Source organism: Gopherus evgoodei, unplaced genomic scaffold (genome assembly GCF_007399415.2).
Source record: "Gopherus evgoodei ecotype Sinaloan lineage unplaced genomic scaffold, rGopEvg1_v1.p scaffold_217_arrow_ctg1, whole genome shotgun sequence".
NCBI lineage: Eukaryota > Metazoa > Chordata > Testudines > Testudinidae > Gopherus > Gopherus evgoodei.
The window spans coordinates 40,468-52,139 of NW_022059880.1; the positions used below are offsets into that span (position 1 = coordinate 40,468).

General features: G+C 53.2%; 1 non-coding gene across 1 annotated transcript; it reads right to left on the reverse strand.

Annotated features, from left to right (window-relative positions):
• Nucleotides 1–4,572: 4,572 nt before the first annotated feature.
• TRNAS-CGA lies at nucleotides 4,573–4,654 on the reverse strand. The gene has a single exon. It is a non-coding gene; the product is annotated as a tRNA-Ser (tRNA).
• Nucleotides 4,655–11,672: the final 7,018 nt, after the last annotated feature.

An 11,672-nucleotide genomic window follows, 5' to 3' on the forward strand; every position in this document is an offset into this window, starting at 1 on the left:
CCTCCCAGAGACCAGCCTCTCACCCCTTCTGCACCCAAACTCCCCCCAGAGCCTGCACCCCTCCTGCACCCCAATCCCCAGCCCCAACTCTGGGCCTGAACCCTAGACCTCCTCCCCCCATATCCCTCCCAGAGCCTTAGGCAGATGGGGGGCAGAGTTTTGGGGGGCAGGTTCTGAGTGGTATGAGTGACATTATTGGCCCACTGCGAGGATTGGAGGACTGGCACTGGCCCTAAGGTAAACTGAGGTTGAGACCCTGCTTTAAGGTATTGGAGCAATGCTGGAGAGACTGACGGGCAGGGAGCTGGGGAGCTGTGTGTGCTCCAAGGAGAGTTGTTGTTGTGCTCTGGTGACACAGAGCGGGGGTGGGGAGTTTGTAAGCTGTGGTGTTTGTATAGAGAGAAAGTTTAGTAACCCCCAGGTTCAAAGCTGTTCCTGCTCTGAGCTATACATGACACTGTTTGTAGCGAGTATAGATCAGTGGGTGAATGTTTCCCTGCAGGATAATAGGTTCCTAGTTCCAATCCAAGTGATTCCCTTGAAAAAATTTTTTGAAAGAAAATCAATTTCCAGACCCATCTCCAGTATGTTCAGGAGTTCGCTGAATGGGGATGCTTGAAATGAATTTAAACACTCAGCATTTTCCTGTGCAAATATATAAAGACCTAGCAGAGCTGTCCAGCAGCTGAAATCAGTTCCAGTCCTCGGCGTCTCTAAGAGGGACACTCTGTATCTGAGGCATGTGCGACACCTCTGTGGTGATGACAGGTGAAAAAATGCTGGATTCAATGAAAGATGAGACCATAGGAGGGGAAGGTGAACGGCAGCACCACACAGGGTCATAACACTGAGACACGGGGCTTCGCTGTCACTGCCCCTGTGTTTTCCATCATTTATATCCTAAGGAACACACCCTCCCCCTCCCCCACACACTGTCACACACAACCTTCTCCCCTTGAGCCCAATCCAACCCTCCCCCTCTCCCACACACGCTCCATGGGACACAGCCTCTCGGTGACTCACCCAGATGGGGGCTTGTCTCTGCATCTCCCCAACAGGGGAGCAGAGAGCCGAAAGGGCCACAGGAGACCAATGGAGCTAGGCAGGAATAGAAAAGACTTTCCCTCCCTTCTCTTGAGTCCAGTTAATCTCACCCATGGGTCATTCCTGCCCCGGGTGGGCTCAAAGCACCAACCTTCCCCTCAGCAACGGAAGGTGGGAGCCAGCTCTATCACACAGAAGGAGGCTCCCCACCTCTGCTGCTGCCATTCAGCAGCCATTAATATTGATTTGTTTTAGTTAGTGCAACCCCCTCAACCCCTAATCCATCCATGAATCAAGGAGGCAAGACCCTCAGCTGGGAACCAGAAGGGTAATGGGTTAGTGTACGGGACTTATAGTAGCCGTGCTAAGTGGAGTGATGCTGAAGTTGTGAATTCAAACCTTACCTAAAGCACTAGCTTTCTTTAAGCAAATGGGTTCTGCCAATCAGTTTGCCCTACAGAAAATACAATTGCAGCTCGGAAGACACTGAGGTCCCCTTGCTTTACAGAGAGCAGGGCAGATTCCATAGATCTACCAGGCTCTGCTCTCTGCCAGCCACCAGGGTCAGGCAGAGCCCAGAGCACTGCCCCTGACTCCCCCTCAGTCTTTGCTCCCCAAACCACATGTGCTCACCCTCTTCTCTGTGAGACTCAAACCCTGCCTGACTTTCTATATGTTGATGTGGTTTTCCTCTGTCGTGCTGATCTGCATGTGGGTCCTGTGTGATTTTGGTGGATGTCTGGCATAGTTTTGTGTGCATGTGTGTATGATTTTTGCATACAGATTGGTTTTTTGCTTAGTATTCTTTTGATATGTGGGTTTTGTGCTTTCTTGTTGTGGGCTTTTGCTGTGTTTTTTGGTGTGGATTTGTTCTTTCTATATTTTGTGTGGCTTTCCCTTTTGTGTATATGCCTCTGTGTGCTGTGTGGGTTTGGTTTTTGTTTATGTCTGTCTGGGCCTGTGCAGTGTGTGATTTTCTCATTCTCTCTGTGTGATTGTCTCTCTGTTTGTATCTTCATGTGTAAATTCACTGGAATTTTTCAAAATCTCCACAGCTTTGCCAACTTTCACCGGGAATTTTTCTCCATTAACAAATTCTAACATGTTCTCTACCAGTTTGTGACCATTGCCCCAGGGGCACGTCAGTCTCAGGGGCCTGATTTCCCATTGACCCTTCCCCCTTCTATTGGGACTGGGAACTAGCCAACCAAAAACGCCACTAAGTTTTAGTAAAGGGCCAACAGTCCCTTACACGAGCCAGCCCCATGAGGGTCACCGATGGCCAGAGAAGGCAGCACAAGCTGGTCCCATGGTGTAATAGGCAGCACTCAGCACTCTGAATCCTGCAGTCTGAGTTCAAATGTCAGTGGGACCTTGTGTTGGATTGTGGTAAAGCCCTGGAGCTCAAAGTGCTCAATTTTCCTGTCTCCAGTTGTTTAAGAGTGAGTCTTTTCCCTCCTGCTGGGTGACTCACACAAACTAGAGCCAGGTCTTTGGTTGAGATGGCTGCAATGGATTGGGGTGCAGAGGTGGCTATGGCTGCCTGTAGTTCTGTGGTTTGACCTGGTTGGGATTCTTGCTGCTTCACCTAATGCCCACAAGTTTGGCCCTTGTGCTTCCTGCCACACCTTTCCTCTGACCCACATGGCGCTTGATGAAAGGAGTGCCAGGGCCGGGATTAATAGTCAGGGCTTGGCAGGAGGGAGGTGGAGCCCAGCCTGAAGCCCCTCACACCTTCCCTCCTTCGCACACCTAGAGCAAAGGCGGCTGGTGCTGACAACTCAAAGGGAAGGTTTATAAGCCACAGAGCAACTGAAGGCGGGGCAAGAGGAGGGGGGACCATGCCTATGCATGGCCAGCAGACAGCCACAAAGACCCCCGGCCAGGCTGCTCCCTGCCATGCCAAACACCCACTGAAAGCGACCCACAGACCAGCATGCAGGGCAGCTGCTCCTGATGCTCTGTGGCCAACATCAGAAGAAGGTAGGAAAGCAGGGCCAGCCCCCTGGTGTGGCCTCTGTCTGTTCCCACTCACAGTGCTCACTTTTGCAGTGGGGCAGAAGATTTTACCCCAAGAGGCTTTTCCCCAGCTGGCGAGAAGCAGAGAAACACCCAGGCTCCTAAGGTGCTATTTACCAGCCCCCTCAAGCACAGGGGCAGGTGCACACTTGGAAGAGGGAAACTGCTCTACACGTCAGCCCGGGCTGCCGCCCATTATCTTTGGCAAGTCAGGAATGGCAAGGGCTTGACTGGAAGCACCCGCGCGGCTCATGCCCCAGCCTTTGTGACACCCAACCCCCAACTCCTTCCCAGGACTCTAGCTGAAGCCAGAGCATTGGCCTGAGCGGCCAAGAAGAGGTTCCAGCCCTGAAGGGAGCAGGACTTTCAGCACGAAGGTAAAACTGCAGCAACACAACCATGAAGAGACTTAAACCCTCAGTCTCCTGATTTGAAGTCAGACATCTTATCCATTAGGCCAGGGAAGAAAAGCCCCTCCAAACCCTTCTTTAGAAAAGGCAGACACTGTGTTTCTCGGGTCTTCTACTGAGCGGGGCCGAGACTCTCTGGGCACAAGAAGTCGAGTTCCCAGCGACACGTGAGAATTAATTCTATGGAGCCAGGTGCAGGACTTTGGCAGGGAGGCTCAGGCATGGGGGATTGGGGTGCAGTGGACGGGCTGGCTGTCTAGGTGAGGAGATTTAGTGACCCTCAGGTGCAGGAGGGAGGAAGAGGAGGAGGAATTGGCAGTGGCCGTGGAGAAGAAGAAGAGGGGTGGAGGCTCCTAGCAAGCCTGGCTAGCTCAGTCAGTAAAGCATCAGGCTCTTAATGGGAGGAGCCAGGGTTTGAGCTGCTGTCCAGGGACTCAGCTTTTAAGTTGCCTTGTGCCAGGAGCCAAATGATTCCTGGTGGTGCCCAGAGCCATGTGTGGGACAGATAGGCTGAGACTTGTGGCACTTGCTCTGCGGCAGGGATCCTGGCAGCTCAGACTCAGGGAAGGCTTCTGCGCTCAGAGGTGCTGACTTTGAGAGTTCCCGGGCAGTGCTCAATGCCTGCTCCACCTCAGGCCCTGCCCCCAAACCATCAAATCTCTTCCCACCCCACCCTGCCCCACTTCTTTCTCTCCTCACTCCTCCAGCACACCCCATCAATGGCCAGCGGGAGGCGCTGAAGGAGAAGAGGAGGAGCCTATCAGCCAGGCCTGCTAGCAGGTGGGAGGTGCAGGGGCAGAGATGGCTACTGGGCACCTTTTTTTTTTCCTCTCTGTTGGTTCTGCAGCCCTGTAGCTCCCATGGAGTCGCTGACTTTGCTCCTTTCGCACGCTAGAGAGAGGAGCAGAACCAGGGCTATGGCTGATCTATGGGGCACTAGGTGAGTGCCAGAGGCTTCAGGTGCTGAGAAGTGGTGTCCCAGGAATCTCTATGAAAGGAGCAGAACAGGATTTACTTGGGGTGGGGAGAGAATTGAGAGTGTCTCAGGGGGTTGTAGAGAGGTATTGCCCTGGTCAGAGAGTAGCTAAAACACAGGCCTCGCTGTGAGCAGGATTTGAACCTGCATAGGGGAACCCTATTGGATTTCGACTCCAACGCCTTAACCACTCGGCCATCACAGCTGTGAGCACAAAACTGCCCCACTGCCAGAGAAACTGGTAAAGAATCACAATGCCCAGGCATGAAGTCATCTGAACTACAGAATTCCCACCGCAAACCTGGCTCCCAAAGCACAGGGGGGATTTGGGTTTGTTCTCTTTGCTTAGCCATGTGCAGTCGCACAGAGAGCGCGTTTAAAAGTCTCCCCTCCCACAGAGCGGGAATGGGAAATGATTCTCAACTTGAAGCTTGATGTGAATGAGGATGTCTGGGCCACAGGGCCAGGGACTGGCCTTTGCTATAGAAACCAGTGACACACAGAACCAGGCTAAGGAAAATGTTTCCTGGAGTCAGTAACTGGAATAGCAGCAGTATTGTGCAGAGAAATGTCTCACAAGAGGAGTCAGCGCATTGGTGGTTCAGTAGCAGAAGTCACAGATACAGCAGGGGAGGTCTGTGGATCGGGAGTGAGGGGCACTGGCAGAGCAGTGAGAGGGGAGCCCAGGGCTGGGATAACAGGGGCTGTGGGTCAGGACAAGCAGTTCTGCGCAGAGTGTTCAGAGGTGCCCTGTATCTGCCCTTTCTCTGCACCGTCCCTGCTCCCAGAATGCACCAGGCCCTGGACTGAACTCTTCCCCTGCAGGCTGAGCTGGTTTCGTTTGCTGTGATCCTGTTGGATAGGGAGGGGGGGAAGTGACAGTCCCAGCCCAGAGCCAACGCCCCCCTGTCACCCAGCACCCTTGGCCCCGGATCCACCCAGCCTAGTAGAGAACTCAGCAGGGCAGGTCAGCCAGGAGCTGTGCCCTGCCAGGCGCTCAGGGGCATCTACCCTGCAGCTGGGGGATCTCCCCAGCGTGGTCCATGGGAGCTCGCGCACTAATGGGGTAGCGGCAGCAGCTGCGTGGTGGGTTGGGCTGGTGACCCGGGTCCATCTCCTGGGGTCGGCTGGGTTCATGCTCAGGCGACTGGCCCCAGTCACCGGCCGAGCCGTCCAGCCACGCTGCTGCTGTTAGCGCACTAGCCTTGGGTGGAAGCTGCTGGCTGGCTGGACCCTGAGGGTGGATCCGGCACTAGGGGAAACCCTCCGGCCTGGAGATTCGTTGCCGAGATTCCTGGGAGCTGCCCATCCCCATGGCTTGTGTGGCTGCCCCCCGGGGCCCAGCAATGGCTCTGGAGGGCGACTCGCGTCACCTGGGGGGAGGTGATCCAGGCAGTGGGCAGCCGGGGGGTCTGACTTACTGATAAAATTGGTCTCTTTATTCCATGGTGCTCGGCGGCCTGGGTCAATACCGACACCTCCCAGGAACAGGTCGGGGTTGAATGGGGTTAGAATTTCCCTCCAAAGCGATTTTAGGGTCTGATCCTGCAAGTCCCCCATGTACCTAGTACAGGATGGGTCCAGGCACCTCACCCGCTCCAGTGCTGGCGTGTACAGCAGAGAATTGGAAGCGGCAAATCGGGGGGTCCTATAAAGAGACTAGAAATACGAGAAATTACTTTTGAAAGGAGAAAAGAAAAAGACGACATTCCCGAGCTGTTTAATAGGGTGAACTGCCCCTTGCAGGCTGCGAAGGGAAATCTCAGGGGTTGTGTTCACCTGTTCCCAGGGTTGTGTCCTCAAGACAGATTTGTGGGAGAAAGAAAATCACCACCGAGAGAGGAGTTGGGCTCAGTGTGTATTTTTGTGCTTTGGCAGGAAATTTAGGACCTGGGACTGGAGCCTTAAAGAGGGAGCGAGTGAAGGCTCCCCTTTGCTTTCAGGCTGAATGAAATCCTGGGTTTGGTCAGTCCATCCGGGGGGCCACATTGCTCCCAGGCAAAGAGAGGAGGAGAACTCCCCCCACAATGACACATGCAGATCCTGGAGAAGAAGAAAGAGATAAGAGACCAGCAGCAGGTGAAGGTGACTGAGGAGGGGAATCCCTTGTGCATGTTACGGAGCACTTGGGAAGCTGTGGCCATTCAAACACACTGAGCTTTACTAACGAGCAAGGCCAGACTGCTGTGACTCGGAGAAGGGTTTAGGTGTCATAACAAACAACTCAGCATGAAATGCCCGTGCGATGCTGTGGTCGTCCTTGGATGTACAGACAGGAGAACAGTGACTAGATATCGGGCACTAGTGTTATCTCTGTGTACAACATTGGTCAGACCAACACTGGACTCTTGCACACAGTCATCTTGGCCACATTTTAAGATGAAGAACGAAAAATTGGATGGGGGCCAGAGAAGAGAAAAAAAAGTGCTGAAAAGTTGCCTTCCAGTGCAAGACAAGAGCTCAGTCTGCTCAGTTTATCACAGAGAAGACCAAGAGGTCACTTGATGACAGTGTGTAAATCCCCTCCCAAAGAGAAAATTCTGGGTACTGAAGGGCTCTTTAACCCAGCAGCAAAAGGCAGAACAAGAACCAGTGGCTGGAAGTTAATGGCAGAGAAACTAAAATGAGAAATAAGGGACACATTTGCAATCGGGTGATTAAACATTGGAACAAAGTACCCAGGGCAATGATGGATTCTCCACCCCACATGGGGGTGGCAAGAGGGGACAGTGGGGGGCTGAAGAAAGTGCTCTCGGGTGAGATAGAAAACCATTTCTCTCCGGTGCTTGGCTGGTGGCCTTGCTCTCACGCTCAGGGTCTCCCTGATCTCCATTGCTGGGGTCAGGAAGGAATTTCCCCCAGCTCACACTGGCAGGGATGTTGGAGTTTTTGTCATCCTCTGTGGCATGGGGCACAAGTCACTTGCCCAGATCAGCTGGGTACATCTCACCAAATCCATTCCAGTGCAGGGGCTTCCAGTACTGGTACCCCTCTGCCTCTCCTATGCTCCGTCTGTGGCACACAACGGGATATTCTCCTAAGGGCTGGAATATTTTGGTTTAATCCCAGTGGTTGGGCTCTGTGCAGGGGTGACTTTGTGGCCTGTCACGTGCATGGGGGTTAGACAGGATTATTTAATTGTCTTGACTGGCCTTAAAATCTAGACATGGATGTTCTGCCTACAATGCTGCAGTGTCTGACCCGTGGTCTCTCCAGCTCCCAGGGGCCTCGTTCCAATCGAATCCCAGGCCAGGATTCAGAGACTGGCAGCTGCAGGGCAAGGCAATGGGGGCTGGTGGGAGTCACTTTGGGGCTGTCACTAGCCACAGAAAACAGAACCTCTCCCAACATCGCGACTGCTGCCCATCAGGACATCTGGCCATAGAGGAGCCGGGTCAGCACCCCCCGTGGAAGGAATCAGGGGGGATGGAAACCCCCAGGATGGGGAGTTGTGTGTTTCAGCCGTGTTGGTATCACTCAAACACATGCACTGTACCCACACGCAGAGCCAGTTCGTGCTGTAAAACCCCCAGACCCACGAGAGACGTGTTAATCTCAGCACAAGTTCTGCTTTAACCCATTAGAAATAACCCTGTAATTATTGTGGTGTCTCAGTGCCAGAGGACGCCAAACCCCTGAGCTGTCAGTAGAGGGCCAGGTGTAGCGTCACTGGACACTGTCAGTGCTTCAGCAGCGAGGCCTTGTACGTGCTGGCCCTGGTGGCTCAGACACATGGCTAGGGAAAGGGGAAGGTTACACACACCCCCAGCCGGAGCCCTCACCCCCTACTGCACTCCAACCCCCTACCCGGCCTGGAGCCCCTTCCTGTACCCTGACCCCTTCATTCCTGCCCTTCATCCCCTGTTAGAGCCTTCACCCCCTCCCGCATCCTTACCCCCCTGCCCCAGCCCAGAGCCCGTTCCCATGCCCTGAACCCCTCACTCCTGGCCTTCACCCACCTTTAGAGCTGCTGTGTCACTCTACTGGCTCTGTACCTCCAGCACCCACACTTGCCTTGCGAGCTCTAGCGCTGGCAGGCAGATGCGCACGCTGCTAGGCAGCAGCCTTGGTAACAGTAGACATGTGTCTCTGTGGCGCAATGGGTCTTTGTGTTTTGCTGTTAATGGAAAGGATGGTGGTTTGAGCTCCCCCAGGGATGGCGGTAACCCCTTGCTCCTCAAGACCTGCTGGGAGCCTCAAAGGCCACCTTAAACCCATCTCTCTTGGCCCAAGTGGTTTCAGCTCAGGCCCAAAGACTGTGCTGGATGCAACTCAGAAATCCATCTCCCAGCACCCATGCCGGAGGCTCAGGCTTAATCCTCAAAGTTGAATGCAAAACCTTCAGCCAGGCGTGTTTTGCTCCATTCTCGCCTCCGCCCAAGCGGCAATGGAGAAATGTAGGAGAAACACCAGCTAGAAGATGCCTCCCTCTCACTTCTCTGTAGGCTGTGACATTATTAATATCAACTGGGACCATATAGATCATTGCTGCCACCACTATTATATATTTGCAACAAATATTGTGCAAAAGTTGTCGTGTGAGGTGTCTGTGACAAGGTTATGATTTGCTGGTTATAATTATACTAGCTGTATGTGTGTACCATTTTTGTATCTGAAGTTATGAATATGGGCTATGTACTTGTATCTCAAATGTATTTGATTTCAAGTACCCTCAGTGATGTATTTGGTCAGCTTCTTGAGAAAGGACTATTCTCAGTAAGTGCCCAGTCAAGAAACGCTTCACTGACAATGGACTTTGGAAAATGCCAATCCACATCTGAGCTTTCCTGGGAACATTCAAACTAACATGTAAACAATGGCGTAGGCCTGCAAATTGAATCATGCATGGACATGTGACCTGCCCATGTGACTCCAGACTCCATCTTGCTGCTGTCATTTTCCTAGGTCAGCCCTAGGACCAATCCTATTCAACTTATTCATAAATGATTTGGAGAAAGGGGTAAACAGTGAGGTGGCAAAGTTCACAGACGATACTAAACTGCTGAAGATAGTTAAAACCAAAGCAGACTGCGAAGAACTTCAAAAAGATCTCACAAAACTAAGTGATTGGGCAACAAAATGGCAAATGAAATTTAATGTGGATAAATGTCACGTTGGAAAAACATAACCCCAACTATACATACAATATGATGGGGGTTAATTTAGCTACAACTAATCAGGAAAGAGATCTTGGAGTCATCATGGATAGTTCTCTGAAGACGTAGCAACGAATTGACACATATGACCCCAAGATGAGATCATTAATACACTAACCTGAGAAGAAGGACACCCCAAAACTAACAGGGAGAAGAAATACAAAAAGGGAAGAGGGGAGAAACCCCTGCTGAACATGCATTACACCTAGCGACGGCAGCAGAACAGATTATCGGCTACACAACCCAAGAACGGGATCTGCATGTTGCTGTAGACAGATCAATGAAAAGCTCCAATCAATTCCCTGCTACCAGCAAAAAAGTTAACATCAAGTTAGTATTCATAAGGAATGGGCTGGAGAATAACACCGAACATTTCTATACAAACCAAAGGGGAAGCCTCCAATACCCTGGGACCACCCTGCCTACTACAGCGCTGCACACAGGATATTTTATATCTATCTTTGAGAACTGGGGAAGAAATGGGTCTAAAAAGAAACATTTGCTAATGAGAGAAAACCACCCGAATATGAAGATATTTTATATTAAGTGAGAGTAATTGGACAGTGGAAGTTCAATTAACAGACAGCAGTAATTCCTCCCCCCTCCCGCCACACACACACCATTCACATGGCAGCAGGGAGCCCTTTGGAGAGGTGCTTTAAGAGGGTACGTGAGGGGAGTGTGGAGCAGGAAAACTTCCTGGCAGTGGGGAGGAGGCAGAAGCAGGGCAGGCAGGTGACTGGCAGTTGGGGGTAGCAGTAGCCAGGACTGCGTAACCTTGTGCTGGAGAGTCTCCACTGCGGACTTTTTCCTCCTGTCCCCTTCCTTGCCAGCAGAGAATGGCCACCCCAGCCCACCCCAGAGGCAGCTGTGTCTCAGGGCTCTGCAAACTGCATCCATTAAGCCCCTTCTCATTTGGGGAATGATTCAGGACAATTTCCCAAAGAAAGGAAGAAAATTTGCTGCAGGTCAAACGAGTGTGAAAATATCCCAAATCTGAGATTGTTAAATTAACACTGGAGAATTAAAGAGAAAATGGGGCAAAATCTGAAAAGGAGACTAGAGAAAGTGTCAATAATTGCTCCACCAGCACCGACCCCTCATGGAGCCGTTGCTGCTTTTACAGCTGAGAGGAAACTTCCTCTCTCTGACGCCTGGCCATGGTGGAACTGGTGACCCAGTGAAGCTGACTTGAGGCTGATGCAAGGTAAGCAAAGCTGAACCAGCTGCCCAGGGTACGGGGTTGGAAGTCAGAATGGGGGGTGGGCCTGGGTTCCCCTACGTCAGTGGTTCTCAACCAGGGGTACGTGTACCCCTGAGGGGACGCAGAGAACTTCCATCAATGCATCTAGTTAATTGCCTCATTTTACCACAGGCTGCAGAAAAAGCCCCAGCACAGTCTGTAGGAACTGACATCCCCGCACAGAGTGACTCGTACACACGGCTCTGTGCCCCAGGCACTGACAGGGGAGCGCAGGGCTCACACCCCCGGGGTGTGTGGATAATTCTCAGGTACAAGGAGACGGTTGCCAGCCCCGCGCAGTCCCCGGGCGTGGGGACAGGCAGCTGGTTCCAGATCGGACACTCGGGGCCCACAAGTGACCTGCTGCCTGACACCAGCTCCTGGACTTGCCTCTTGGGCAGGAGACCCCCAGCCCCTCCCCCACTCTACCCCCTAATCTCCCCTCCCCCCCCGAGCGGGGCAGCCCCGCGGGGCACATGGGGGGGGGGCACAGACGAGGCCGGGGGAGGAGCAGGCGCCCGGCTGCCCCCCCCGCACTGGGGGGCGGGGCCAGGCCGAGACCCGGGACACGAGAGTCGCGTCAGGAGCCGGAGCCTGGGGAGGGCGGGGCCGGGGCTCTCTGGGGGCGGGGCGGGAGGTGTCCGATCGACCCAGGGACCCGCCCTCACCTGGGCTCGAGGGGACGGAAGCGCCCCGGGGCAGGCTGGGAGTTGTAGTTCCTGGCTCGTCTCAGAGCGGAAGTGACGAACAGTTGCTCGGGGGACGCGCCGTCCGGTAGTGCACACTGGGAAGCGTAGTTCTCCCTCTCACACGCGGCCTCTATT